The sequence below is a fragment of the Gouania willdenowi genome, chromosome 21 (assembly GCF_900634775.1).
Source record: "Gouania willdenowi chromosome 21, fGouWil2.1, whole genome shotgun sequence".
NCBI classification, from domain to species: domain Eukaryota; kingdom Metazoa; phylum Chordata; class Actinopteri; order Blenniiformes; family Gobiesocidae; genus Gouania; species Gouania willdenowi.
Window position 1 is genome coordinate 100001 of NC_041064.1, and position 14472 is coordinate 114472.

The following is a 14472-nucleotide window of genomic DNA, read 5'->3' on the forward strand; positions in this document are numbered from 1 at the left end:
GATTACAATAGTGAAATATGTATAAGGTCATTTATACAGTGTTGAGAGTTTGCATTAGTTGTGTGATTGTATAGGACTCACTTACACATAGTTATATCACAATTCTTTGACTCTCTCTGAATTGTGTTCAAATGTCACCTGTAGACCTGCTTCATCCTCACATTATTTCTGTTTAAGACACGGTCCAGTGTTGATAAACTGACCCTATCAATATTTATAAATATGTCATTGTTTTCTATTATTTTTCTTTGTATTTGCTGTAATGTTATGGCGTTATTTTCTAGGACCGTGTTGATTATTTCAGTTTCCTGTTCAGGAGATAGAAGACGTTCCCGACCACCTTGTGTTGGTAATCTTTCAGTTCTGCCAAACAAATAGTAAAATACTGTAAATACTGTAGGAATGCAAAGTAGGAATACATTTCCCAAATACTTGAAACATACTTTATTTTTATAGAACAGTCCACAGGCATTCCTGTACTACTGTACTCATTGAGTACTGTATTAATATACAGTACTGCAGTTTTCTATTGAGAGTAGATTTCTTACCTATTCTCATTTTGAAGGTCTGGATAATGGATGCTACAGTGTAGCTGCTCAAATGTGGCTGTACTCTTTGCCCCGCCTCCCTCATTGTTAGACCATGGTTGATCACATGGTTGATCACATGGTCAACCAAAGTGGCTTTGATCTCATCAGAGATTAAAGTCCATTTCTCACCACTTTTGATGCTAAAGCTCTGATTATTAACTGTAAACCTGTGTGACAGGTGTTTACCCATGTGATGAGTCAGTGTCATAGTAGGACAACTTCACTTTATGTTCCTTGTGAAAACAAGAGATTTACGTCATGAAAATTATGCCAAATGCAGAGAATTGTGTGTAGTGTTGTAAAAAAATGTGTTTTAGAATTGTAATGAGTGTAAAGCAGGAATTGTGCTTGTTTAGCAGACTTGGTTGAGGGGGTTGGTGCACGAGTTACATGTTGTGGTCATTGTGTCTCAACTAACAGTTTTTGTGCTTAAACAATCCAGAAAAAATGTAATAAAGTGATTGATCAGGATCAACCACTAATCATGTGATATGGTTCTCCTGAACGACTGTGGGGTTCCTGCAGGTGATGATAGAACCTATACTATAAATAAACACCAGTGGGTCTGGAGTCCTGATCTACTGAGACTGTAGAGATGTAAATATACTTACATTTATTTACTCACAGAGAACCATCATATACAGTAGTAATATGAAGACTGATATAGTAGCATTTAGACATATGTACATTATATTATTATGCATTGTATTTTATATATAACACTATCATAGACACTCAAAGTTGCTTTACAGAATTAAGACATTATTCTTTCACTCCACACTTAGTGGTGGTAAGCTACTATTGTAGCCACAGATGCCCTGGGGCAGACTGACAGAAGTGAGGCTGCCATAGTGAACCATAGGCCCCTCCCACCAACACCACCACTCACTCACACACTACATTCATACTAGACAATGTGGGTGAAGTGCCTTGCCCAAGGACACAATGACAGATACCACAGCACTGACTGTCCCTCACTGTGGCCCCTGGAACTCTCAGTGGTCTCCATCATCTACTGAACAGGACCAGACCTGCTTATCTTCACAGATCTAACCAGATCATCTAACCAGATCATCTAACCAGATCATCTAACCAGATCATCTAACCAGATCATCTAACCAGATCATCTAACCAGATCATCTAACCAGATCATCTAACCAGATCATCTAACCAGATCATCTAACCAGATCATCTAACCCAGTGGTGCTCACTACATCAATCGCAAAGGTAGTGTTTGTAGATCGCATGACATCAAAAAGACAGACGTCAGCGGCTGATGTCATCCTATCATCCATCCCGTCACTTGATTGACATGCAGGGCAGCCAGTCATAACTACTGAATTTTCCTGACCTTTAGGTCGCCGCGCATTCGCAAACAACGGCGCTAAGTGCAGCAAAGCTAACAAGCTAGTCAGCGAGATACCTCCGATTTTAAGCTAAACAAAGCCTATATTCATCAAAAATGAGCGGAGCTGCTGAACCAAGTAAGAAGACAAAAACGTATCACTTTCATACAGAATGGGAGGTTGACTTTTTTTTCACGATGTCATTTTCTAAGTGCGTTTGCCTCATCTGCCAGTCTGCCATCGCAATACCAAAGAAAGGAAATGTGGAGCGGCATTTCCAGACTGTTCATGGAAAATACGACACTGACTTCCTGCCAAAAAGCGAGCTGAGAAAGAGAAAGTGAATGAACTAAAATCCCAGTTGTCATTTTTCACAAAACATACTTCAAAAGCAAAAGTTACCACCGAAGCATCGTTCAGGGTGAGTCACGTCATCGATAATAACATGAAGTCCTTCCAAGATGGAGAGATGGTAAAAGAGGCATTCGTTAAAGCAGCTGAATCATTGTTTCCAGACTAAAAATAAGGTAGAAATATTATCTTCAATCAAAGCTCTGCAGCTGTCAAGAAGTACAGTTACACAGCGCTGTGAAGCCATGGCTAAGGACGTAACCCAACAAATGTGGAAGGACATCGGAGATTGTGAGTGTTTCTCACTGAGGTTGGACAAATTTACTGACGTGAGTGACACAGCCGAGATGTGCATTTTCATTCATATGGTGTTTAGTGATATCACTGCAAAAGAGGAGCTATTAACAGTACTTCCCATGAAAGAACACACGTGAGGACATATTTAAAAACTTTATTGAGAAAACTCAGCTCCCAGTGTACAAACTGGTGTCTATCACCACGGATGGAGCCCCAGCAATGGTTGGATTTATTGCCAAGTGCAGGTAGGACGATGCTTTCCCAGAGTTTGACAAACGCTTTCAAGACTTTTCTTTGCTCGAGCCAGTCGCTACATTCATGTGCTATCTGTTTCAGGAAGATGCTGATGTTGATTCACTCGCATCAAAAATTACAACACTGTTTGACCTGAACTCTTCTGGAGAGGAAGATGAGATTTAGACTCTACAAGCCGACATTGAGCTGAAGTCAAGAGCTCATGGACAGTTCTGGAACTTACTCACAGAGGTAAAGTACCCCAACATGAGGAAATGTGCTACCTCCACTTATTTATGTGAGTCAGCCTTTTCTTACATGAAGACCATTAAGTCCAAGTACCGTTCCACCATGACTGATGAACATTTGGAAGTGTGTTTGAGGCTGACTGTCAGCAGCTACTGTCCGGACTTTGCATCCCTCGCTGATTCAGTTCAGTGCAAGTCATCAAAGTAAACTCAGGTAATTACAAAAAATGTTCATAGTTAATTATGTTGTGTTGTGCAAAATTAGCTCATGCGGTTATGCTAGGTACATCAGCATACATTGTACATGTAAAGAATCCTCAATATATGTGAAAATAAATATATGTGAAATATTTGTTTTGCATTTTTGTGGTGGGTAGATCTGGGGTAGATCATTGTGACTTGGTCATTTTATAAGTAGCTCACATGCTGAAAAAGTGTGAGCACCCCTGGTCTAACCAGATCATCTAACCAGATCATCTAACCAGATCATCTAACCAGATCATCTAACCAGATCATCTAACCAGATCATGGAAATTAAAATGGAAAATACATATTTTAAAAATGCATCAAACAAGGTTCTGAATAAATGTACCTGTGTGTGAGAGCAGCTTCTTCACACACACACACACACACACACACACACACACACACACACACACACACACACACACACACACACACACACACACACACACACACACACACACACACACACACACACACACACACACCTCTGCACGAGTCTTCTTCTTCTTCTTCTGGAAATAAACAGGTGAGATTAATCACCCAGAGTCCCTCCCCGAATCACCTCCTCCTCCTGTGTGTGTGTGTGTGTGTGTGTGATTGTGTGTGTGTATAACACATTATGGATCTTATTTGTGCTGCCCAGTACTTGAAGTGTGGGAGTTGTAGACCTCCATTTTGTTTCGATTGCTGTAATGTTTTTTTTAATTTATTTATTTATTCAGTTTATTTCCGACATTCACAGAAGTTGTTATTCCTTTTTTTTTTTGTTTTTTTTTGTTCATGCCTAAAAAGGAGACGAGAGAAGCAGAAAATTTACATCAAAGCTTGTTTCTCTGGTCAAACAGTCTTTGGTTCTGAGCACAATTACATTTTTTTTTCTTTTTTTGTCTTTTATGTAGGATTTATTCTCTGTAGTCAGTGTCTTTTTTATTCCTCCTCCTCTCCATCGTTGTTCAAAAGAAAAGTTCATCTTCTTTACCACTCAGGAACGTCTCTATTGGACACGCTGGTTCCTGTTGTTGTGATCTTCTGTTCGTGAAGATTGAGTCGATTGTGTTCATTGACCAGTTGATAAATTCCATCTCATTGATGTGTTGATCTCGTTTTCGTGTAAAAATTGAGTTTTTTCTTTATATCTAGTCAAGTTTGCAGCTTGTTTTGTCTCTACATCAAGGTTATTCCAGCTGGTAATAGCTCTATTAACAGTGCTGTGTTTTCCAATGTTAGATTTAACCCTTTCTTGTATAAACACATTATTATGTCTTAGTTCATAAGCAGTGTGTTTGTATGTGAAACGTTTTTGTATTTGATATGGGAGTGTTTTAAGTGAGGCCCTAAATGTTAGAATGTGTGTGTTATAGTTTATTATTTCTTGCAGTTTTAGGTATTTGGCCTTTTCAAATAGTTCATTTGTGTGTGTGTTGTGTGGTGCTTTATATAGAATTATAATTGCTTTTTTTTTTTAAGTTTAAATAAAGGTTTAAGATACGTTTTGTAGGTGTTTCCCCAGATTTCTGAGCAGTAATTTAAATGTGACCCAACAAGGGAAGAATAGATTGTCTTCAGTGATGTGGTTTGTAGTATTTGTTGTCATTTCCATAGGATGAAGCTGCTTTTAGCAACTTTGTTTTTAACTACTTGTATGTGTTTTTTCCAGGTCAGTTTCTCATCTATCCACACTCCTAGTGCTCTATATTCTTTTACTTGTTCTATTATATCCATGTCTACTTTCAGTCTAATATTTTCTGTTATTTTTTTATTTCCAAAGCTGATGAATTTTGTTTTGCTAACGTTTAGGGCTAGTTTATTTACATTGAGCCATGTTTGGATTTTTGATAGTTCCTCATTCGTCGTTTCTATTAGAGTTTTAATGTCTTTACCTGAACATAGGTTGGTTGTGTCGTCTGCAAACAGCGTTAGTTTAAGGCAATTTGAGACTTTGAAAATGTCGTTTATATATAGAATGAACAGTTTTGGCCCTAAAATTGAACCCTGTGGTACACCACATTGTATGGTTTGGCATATTGATATGTTTTGTTCAAAGTCCACATATTGTCTCTTAGTTCTCATATAACTTTTAACCCAGTTTAAGGCGTTGTGCCTAATGCTGTAGTTTTGAAGTTTTTCCTCCAGAATATCATGGTTTATTGTGTCAAATGCTTTTTTAAGGTCCAAAAAAATGCTGAATACAAATAAATTATTTTCTAAAGCATCTCTTATATTTTCCGTGGTATCAGTTATAGCCATTGCTGTTGAACGTCCTTTTCTGAATCCATATTGGCCTTCATGTAATATTTTATTCTCTTCTATGAATTTGTCCAGCCTTTTCATGAACAGTTTTTCTAGAATTTTTGATAATTGCGGTAATATTGAAATAGGTCGATATTTGGTGAAATCTCGTTTGTCTCCACTCTTGTGGATTGGTCTGATTTTTGTGATTTTCATTTGGTCAGGGAAAATACCATTTTTGAATTAGAGATTGCTGATATATGTTAGTGGTGGTGTTATTTCAGCTGTTATAGTTTTTAATAGACTCATAGTTAGATTATTAACGTCTCTGGATTTTTTTGAATTACAGTTTGTAATGATTGCTTTCACCTCTGCTTCTGTTACTTCTTCAAGTGTTAAATAGTTATTATTTTCTATATTCTCACTGTCAAAATGGTTCCATTTAAGTGTTGGATGTTGATAGATTCCTCTCCCAGTCTCTATTCCAATATTTATAAAGAAATTATTAAGTTCTTCTGCGATTTTATTCTTATTGTATTCTTTAAGTTGTTTATTATAAAGTGGTCTGTGGCTTCTTCTTTGCTTTTACGCATAGTTATGGAATTTATAATTTCCCAAAGTTTTTGTTTTTTGTTTTTATTTTCTTTTAATAATATTCTTTTTTTCTCTTAGGAGAGTGTTGACTTTGTTTCTGTATTTTTTGTATCGTAGTTCTGTTTTCAATGTTTTGTCTTTAAGATATTTTTTATATAATGTATTTTTTTTTTGCATGCGTTTGCTAATTTTTTATCAATCTATGGTATTTTGTTTGTCTTACGTTTGATTGTTATTTGTTTCAAAGGGCAGCATTTATCATTTATTGTAGTTATTATGTCTGTGAATGTGTCATATGCAATGTTCACATCTTGTTTTGTAAAAACCTCCTTCTACGTTTCTTTTCTTATCTGTTGTTTAAAGTTTTCTAGCTGTTTTTCTCCTTCCAGTCTTTTGTATGTTTTTGGTTCTAGTGTTTCTAGGTAGATGTTGTCGTTAGTATTAAATATTGTAAATATTGGTAGATGGTCAGAGATGTCATTTATTAATATTCCATTGGTTAGATCTGAATTTTGTATGTTTGTGAAGATGTTATCTATCAGTGTTGAGCTGTGTTTATTGATTCTAGTTGGTTTCGTTATAAGAGGTTTTAGTCCATTTGTGTACATGTAGTTAATGAAGTCTTCGATGTGTGTGTTTTTTAAGGGATTTAGAATATTTATATTGAAGTCTCCACAGATCAATCTGTTCTTGTGTTTAGCCTTTTTATTTTCGTTAGGTTCTCATTAAATATGTCTATTTTGCAATTAGGAGCTCGATACAAACAGCAGATTAATATGTTCTCTCCCTTTGGTCTCGTTATTTTTAATGTTAAACATTCCAATACTCCTTCCACAGTTGTACTCATCGATTCTAGTATCTCCATTTCATTGTTATCTTTTATGTATAATGCCACTCCACCACCTGGTTTATGTAATCTGTTCTTACAGACAAATTTATATCCTTATATTGTCAAGTTCATACCTTTTTGTTCATTTAGCCAAGTTTCTGACAGTGCTATTATTTCAAACTTGTACAAGGTAGTAATGTAATCCTTAATGTGTTCAAAATTTGCATACATACTATGACAATTGAAATGAATAAGTGACAGACCTTTTTTACTCTTGGTTTCCACATTGAATTCAGTGTCTGTAAAGTAAGCACAGTCTGAGTTTTGTTTCCAGTGTTTATATAGATCTGGGTCCATGTCCATGATTACCATCAGTAATGTTGTTATTTAGGTGGATCCTTCGTATTTTCCCAAGTCTTCCATCGTTTTGATGAAGATTGGTTTTCCGTTCTCTTCTCCCAGTGGTGTGATATAAATTCTGCAGTTTCTTGTCCACGTCTTTAGAATTTTTCCTCCTTTTTTTATTTGGCGTGCCTTCCATGCGATGCTTGCATTTTGTTTTGTCAGGTTTTCGTTCATTAACACCTTCGTTTCCTTCAGTTTCTTGCCTTGCTTCAGTAGTTCTCCTTTAAATTTCACATTTGTGAAGGTGATTTTTACAGCTCTGTTATCATTACGCTTTGGAAGGAGTTAGCAGGAGTTGATGTTGTCAGGGTTCAACACAATGTCCTTCGATTCCAAGTAATCAATGACCTGTTCAATCGATTTTGTGTCTTCGTCACTCAGTCTTAACGCACTCGCGTAACTCCTGGGTGTTATCTTTAGGCCTGTAATGATTTTATTCTTTTTTTTTTTTTCTTTTTTATCGCCGCCCCCAAGAGCAGCCACCACCACCCCGGACCCCCCCCCCGTCCCGAAGCCATGAACCCCACCACCCCAGGCCCCCAGACGAGCCAACCCCCATGCTAACCACCCGGCGCAGCCACACCCGCCCCCCAAGCGAAGGCCACAGCCCCCCCACCAGCATCCCGGGCCGACAGGAGCCCCCCCACGCCAAACCCAACGAGAGAGCAGGCGCAGAGCAAAGGCGGAGGAGGGGGGAGGATGAGACAGGGGGACAGAGAGCAAGAGGAAAGAGTGGCAGAGAAACACGCAGGCCCCCAGCCCCAAGGGCCACCCAGACGTGTACGAAGGGGGCAGGAGAGCAACACCAAACCGCACAGGGACCACGAGAGCACCCGAAAGGGATGCACGCCCTCGCAGAGGCACCCAAAACACCCCAGCAACCCACTCAAGCCACCCAGGTCAAGGGCACCCCACAAGCCCATGGAGGTCCGGGACTACAGTTAGATCAGTGTGTTAGTAAAGAGTGGTGCTGGCAGTTGCTTGCAGGCTAGATCATCAGGCTAAAAATGAAAAATCAAGATTCAATGCAATTAGAAAAGGAGTCCAACGCTCCTCAAAGCAGGTTATTTTATTTTTTCTGAGAGCAGACATCTTTTCCATGGAAAAAAATTCTATGAGGAGTAGGGATGTAACGATTAATCGTAAGGCAGTTAAAAATCGATTCATAGGTATCAAGGTTCACATCGATGCTGTGAAAATTGAATCGCAGTACTTTTTTTAATCAGCAGAGGGCGCTATCCAGAAGTAATGGCGGCAGGCGAAATCTGCTAATACTTTCTTTCTGGCCGCCTTCTACTCTTAAACATGTTCATAAATGATTCCTTACCCCTTTAGCACCAAAATAATATTTGTAATATTAAGTGAATATCTGTAAAAGTCACGTTTTTCTATTAGCTCTGTCTGCTAGCATAGCATCTCTTCTTCACTGCACTTAGCTGCATCCCAACCGACCACTGGGTTACCAGTGCCCTCTGCTGGTTCAAACAAATATCTGACGTAGATCAGTGCAATGACTGTTTTTTTTTTTTTTTTTAAAAGTCCAATTGTTAAGGCACAAAATACATTTTCAGTTGCACTTCTAAAAATTAAAATAACTATTATGCAGTTTTGTATTGTTTACTATGGAACCAGAATTTAAATGAATAGGCTTCTTCTTCATTTGCATTATTCCTTAATTTATTTAATTCAAGATTTATTTTTAGTTAAATTGCATTGTTTGAATAGTTTATCAAGGAATTCTTTTGACAATGAAAAATAAAGGGAAAATAGTACAATATTTTCTAGTTTTTTTTCCCCCAAAAAAATAAAGGAATATTTTTCAGTCATTTGTCTACATTCCCATTATGTAAAATGAATCGTGAGAGAATCGTATCGTGAACCCAGTATCGTGAATCGAATCGTATCGGGAGTTGAGTGAATCGTTACATCCCTAATGAGGAGATTTCGCCATTGATTTATGCTTAATGATTTTTTATCTTTCCAATTCACTAATATTGTTTTTTTTTTTGCTATGGCGAGTGCCGCAAGGATGGATTGTGATTGGTTTACTGGAATATCAAGCATAGTCAGGTCTCCTAACAGACATAGATTTGGAGATAGAGGAATCCTGTAGTCCAAAATGGAGGACAGTTTTTCAGTGATTAGAAACCAAAACTGTTGAACTGGGGAACAAAGCCATACGGCATGTAAATATGAATCAGCTGTTCCCTGGGTGCACTGAGAGCAGATGTCTGTTGGGGAGAAGCCCATTTTATACATTTTCTGTTGGGTAATGTGGGATCTGTGGAGGACCTTGTATTGAATTAGCTGAAGATTTGTGTTTTTAGTCATCTTAAAGGTATTGCACCAATTTTCTGTCCAGAAATCGGTGTTCGTGGTGATTGAGAGTTCAGCTTCACATTTAGCGATTGGTAAGTGATTAGAGTTAGTGTTCAAGAGTGCTCTGTATATGTTTGAGAGTTTTTTTGTTTTTGTTGAGATATTTTTCATATATATGGCCAGTTCTGGAGGTTGCAAGGTGATTAACTCTATTGCCGTATTTTTCTTAATTGTCTCTGTTACTTGTAGGTATTGAAGAAAATTACTTTTATTTATATTAAATGTTTGGGTTAGATTGTTATATGTCCTGAGCTTATCATTTTCGAAGAGGTCTTGGAGATGAATAATTCCGCTCTTCCCATGTTTTTAGATAGAGCGGTGTTTTTCTGTTTCTAAAGTCAGGGTTGTGCCAGATTGGAGACAGTATACTAGTTTTTTTTTTTTTAAGAACTTTATTTTTCTCTTTTTAATAGTAAACATGAGAAATGACGTTACAGAACGTTCCTCGACAGCAAGACAGAGCATGCACAGCAATGTAAGAAAAAATAAAGAAATTTGACTAATACATTATAGTAAAATAAAATAAGAAAAAAACATGTTGGATCCCAGAAAACCGAACAAAGCTGACATGATACAAATACACAAATCGATTGATGGCAAATCAAAACATTACAGAAAAGTGTAGACCCCTCAGTTACCCAGGTATCTCTCTATGGGTGACCATCTCCTCATGAAGACCTCATACTTCAACTGCAACTTTGCTGTTAAAGCCTCCATTCTATACACCTCTCTCACTCTTTGCTTCCATTGTACAACGGTTGGTGGCTGTGGATTCCTCCACTTTATTGTTACCATTTTCCTAGCAGTCATCAGGAGCACATGTAGCAGGTACCTTTGATCTTTTGTATACGTGTCTTTGGGAGTCAAATCAAGAAGAAACTGGCTCGGCGTGTATAATAAATCAACTCCCAGAACCTTATCTATCTCCATTTTTACACCTCTCCAGAAAGGAACCAAGATTGGGCAGTCCCAGAATATATGAGAATGGTCACCAACCATTCCACATCCTCTCCAACATATTCTTGCATCTGGGTGGTCAACAAATTTAGAAACCACCAAAGGTGTGTTAAAGAACCTTATCTTTGTCTTCCAATCAAACTCCTTCCACATGTTACTATTAATTCCTTTATGGCAGCCACTACAAAGGTTTCCCACTCTCCATCCTCTATTATAATATTCAACTCCAGCTCCCATTTATTTTTAATATAGTTAGTATAATCTGATGTGTCCAGTAGCAGGTTTCTGTATAAATCGGAAACATGTTTTTTGTTGGGTAGATAATGTTTTATTATATTAATCAGGTAAGTTTCAACATTTGATGGGGTAGTTTTAATTGTATTCGAATTTTTATGGTTTGTGATATAGTGTCTAATCTGAAAGTAACGAAACATATCACTTTGAGGTAGAGAGAACTTGTCTTGAAGATATGAGAATGGCTGTAGAACGTCATCACAGAACAGCTGATCAATAACCTTTAGGCCTCTGCCTTCCCATCTCTTAAAGGTTGTGTCCACTGTGGAGGGGGGGCGGGGATCTGGATTTCCGATAATCCGTATTGCCCGTGAAAGATCGGCTGTCCCTTTAATTCCCTTCTGAACCATTGACCACATTTTTAAAGTGTGTTTTATCCAGATATTTTTTATTTCCAGTTTCTTCTGTGACTGCTTATCCAGAAACACTAGGGTGGACAGTGGTATAGCTGGCAGTGAGTTTTGCTCAATGTTCACCCATCCTGACTCCACGTCATTATTAACCCAGGCTACCACCGCTGTTAGCTGTGCTACACAAAAGTAGTATTTCATACTGGGAAGGCCAAGTCCACCCCTTCTCTTTTCAAGGGTAAGCGTTTTAAGTCTCACTCTTGGTCTCTTATTTTGCCATATGAACCTAGATATAAGTCTGTCATTGTAAAAGCTGATGTTGGGACCAAAACTGGGAGAGACTGGAACAGGAACAAAAGTCTGGGAAGTAGGTGCATTTTAATTGCTTCCACTCTACCCAGCAGAGATAACGGGAGCACATCCCATCTTGCCAGTTCCTTTCTAAAAGTTTCAAATATTTTTTCGTAATTAGCCTTGTATAATTGAGGCACATGGGGAGTGAGTTTGATTCCTAAGTATTTAAACCCCTGTTTGGTTCTGCAAAAAGACGCTGTGTCACTCAGCTGGTCAGGCCACGCCCCTGACACCATCAATGCCTCTGATTTGTTAGGGTTAACTTTATAGCCACACTACACCATATTCATTAAGATTTTTTAAGAAAGCAGGGATTGAGTGAATGGGATTTTCAACGAACAACAATATGTCATCAGCATATAGGGCTATTTTATGTTGGTTCCCGCTCTCATCTCTTATTCCTTCTATAAGGGGGTTGCTCCTGATCACTTCTGCAAGGGGCTCAATGCTGAGAGCAAAAAGGGCTGGTGAAAGTGCATCCCCCTGTCTTGTCCCCGGTCCCACCTCAAAAAATTCGTAGCATTGCCCACTGACCCTGACTCTTGACTGTGGATTTATTTATTTTATTCATTCAGTTTATTTCCGACATGGTTACATTCACTTTTTTTTTTTTTACATTTTTTGTACATGCCGAAAAGGGAGACGAGAGAAGCAGTTTGCTTATCTGGGTCCCGTCCCCTGTTTTACCATCGCAAATTTACATGGGTTTACATGTCTCTCTGGTCAAACATTCTTGAGTTGTTCTGAACAGTCCTTTCTTGTGTATTCTCATCTGTAGTCAGTGTTGTCTTGTTTTTATTCCTCTTCCTCTCTATCGTTGTTCGTGTTGGCCTTGTTCCCTGCCAGATGTTGTTAGCATTCCTCCAGTTCAAGAATAGTTCCTCTTTCGAAGGTGTTTGGAAGGTTTTTTTTTTTTTTTTTCCCTTTTCATCCATAATGTCACAACTCGGGAATGTCTCTTTTGGACACACAAGTTTGCAGCTTGTTTTGTCTCTACATGAAGGTTAATTCAGCTGTTAGTTCTATTGGCAGTGTTGTATTTTCCACTGTTAGATTTAACTTGTATAAACACATTATTATATCTTAGTTCATAAGCAAGGTAGTAATTTCATTGTATTATATCTTAGTTCATAAACAAGGTAGTAATTTCATTGTATTATATCTTAGTTCATAAGCAAGGTAGTAATTTCATTGTATTATATCTTAGTTCATAAGCAAGGTAGTAATTTCATTGTATAGGAAAACGTGTTTCTAACTGCACATATGACAATAAACACTTTGAATTTAAATTTAATGTAATCCTTAATCACCCCACCACCTAGCAATTAAAATGAATAAATGACAGACCTTTTTTACTCTTGGTTTCCACATTTAATTCAGTCTCCGTAAAATAATCACAGTGAGTTTTGTTTCCAGTGTTTATATAGATCTGGGTCCATATCCATGATTACCATCGGTAATGTTGTTGTTTAGATGGATCCTTCGTATTTTCCCAAGTCTTCCATCGTTTTGATGAGGATTGGTTTTCCGTCTTCTTCTCCCAGTGGTGTGATGTAAATCCTGCAGTTCCTTGTCCAAGTCTTCACAATTTTTCCTCCTTTTTTTATTTGGCGTGCCTTTCATGCAATGCTTGCATTTTGTTTCGTCAGGTTTTCATTGATGTACACCTTCGTTCCCTTGAGTTTATTTCCTTGCTTCACTAGTTGTCTTTTGAATTTCATATTCGTGAAGGTTATTTTTACAGATTTGTTATCATTTTTCTTTGGCAGGAGAGGGCAGTAGTTGATGTTGTCAGGGTTCAGGACAATGTCCTTCGACTCCAGGTAGTCAATGACCTGTTGTTCAATCGATTTTGTTTCTTCGTCACTCGCGTAACTCCTGGGTTTTATCTTTAGGCCTGTGATGATGAGATCTTTTTTTCTTTCCTTTTGTTCCAGCTGTTCAACCCTGGCGTTCAACAATTTTATCTCTTCAGCATTTCTTTCATTCTTTTCTTTCAGTACCTTTGCTTCGCTTTGTAGGTTTTCCAGTGCGTTTTCCAGCGTCTTTTCCAACGACTTTATCTCGGCAGATAGGTTTCGTAGACCCTCGCATATCATCTCCTTGACCTCTTCCAAACCTGAATTAGGTTCTGAAGGGCCTCCCTGCGGTTTTTTCACCATTTTCCTTCAGTCTTGGGCCCAATTTTTCAGGCTGTTCAGCTGTAGCCAAGGTCGTGTTATCAGAGCGATTCATGTAAAACACTCCAATCCAGTTCAGAAAAGTTTCATTAAACCCCATACGAGCTAAGGTTTGCTCCAGAAATGTCCAGTCTAGTCTATCAAAAGCCTTCTCAGCATCTAAGCTGAGAAGCATTGATGGAATCCGTCTATTAGAGGCAATAAATTGTAGATTTAGAGCTCGTCTAATATTATTAGTGCCTTGCCGTCCGGTAATGAACTCTGTTTGATCCGAATTAACTAGTTTCCGAATGTGTGTTTGTATTCTGTTTGCCATCATAGAGGTCAATATTTTCAGATCCTGACAAAGCAAACTTATAGGCCGATATCCCATACATTGAGTGGGGTCCTTTCCATCTTTATGTATAACGGAGATAATTGCTTCTGACCAGGTTTTTGGGGGGTCCCTGCCATCTAGTGCGTAGTTGTATACCCTGCATAAGATTGGGGCCAACTCGTTACCTAGAACTTTGTAGTATTCTCCAGAGTATCCATCAACACCTGGAGATTTGCTATTCTTTAACTTACTAATACTATCTGTTACTTCCTG

At 38.1% G+C, this 14472-nt stretch overlaps 1 long non-coding RNA gene across 1 annotated transcript; it reads right to left on the reverse strand.

Annotated features, from left to right (window-relative positions):
• Positions 1–1503: 1503 nt before the first annotated feature.
• LOC114455604 (uncharacterized) lies at positions 1504–10328 on the reverse strand. Its single transcript, XR_003672745.1, has 3 exons — positions 10317–10328; positions 8252–8254; positions 1504–1652 (listed from the first exon to the last, which is right to left on the reverse strand). It is a non-coding gene; the product is annotated as an uncharacterized LOC114455604 (long non-coding RNA).
• Positions 10329–14472: the final 4144 nt, after the last annotated feature.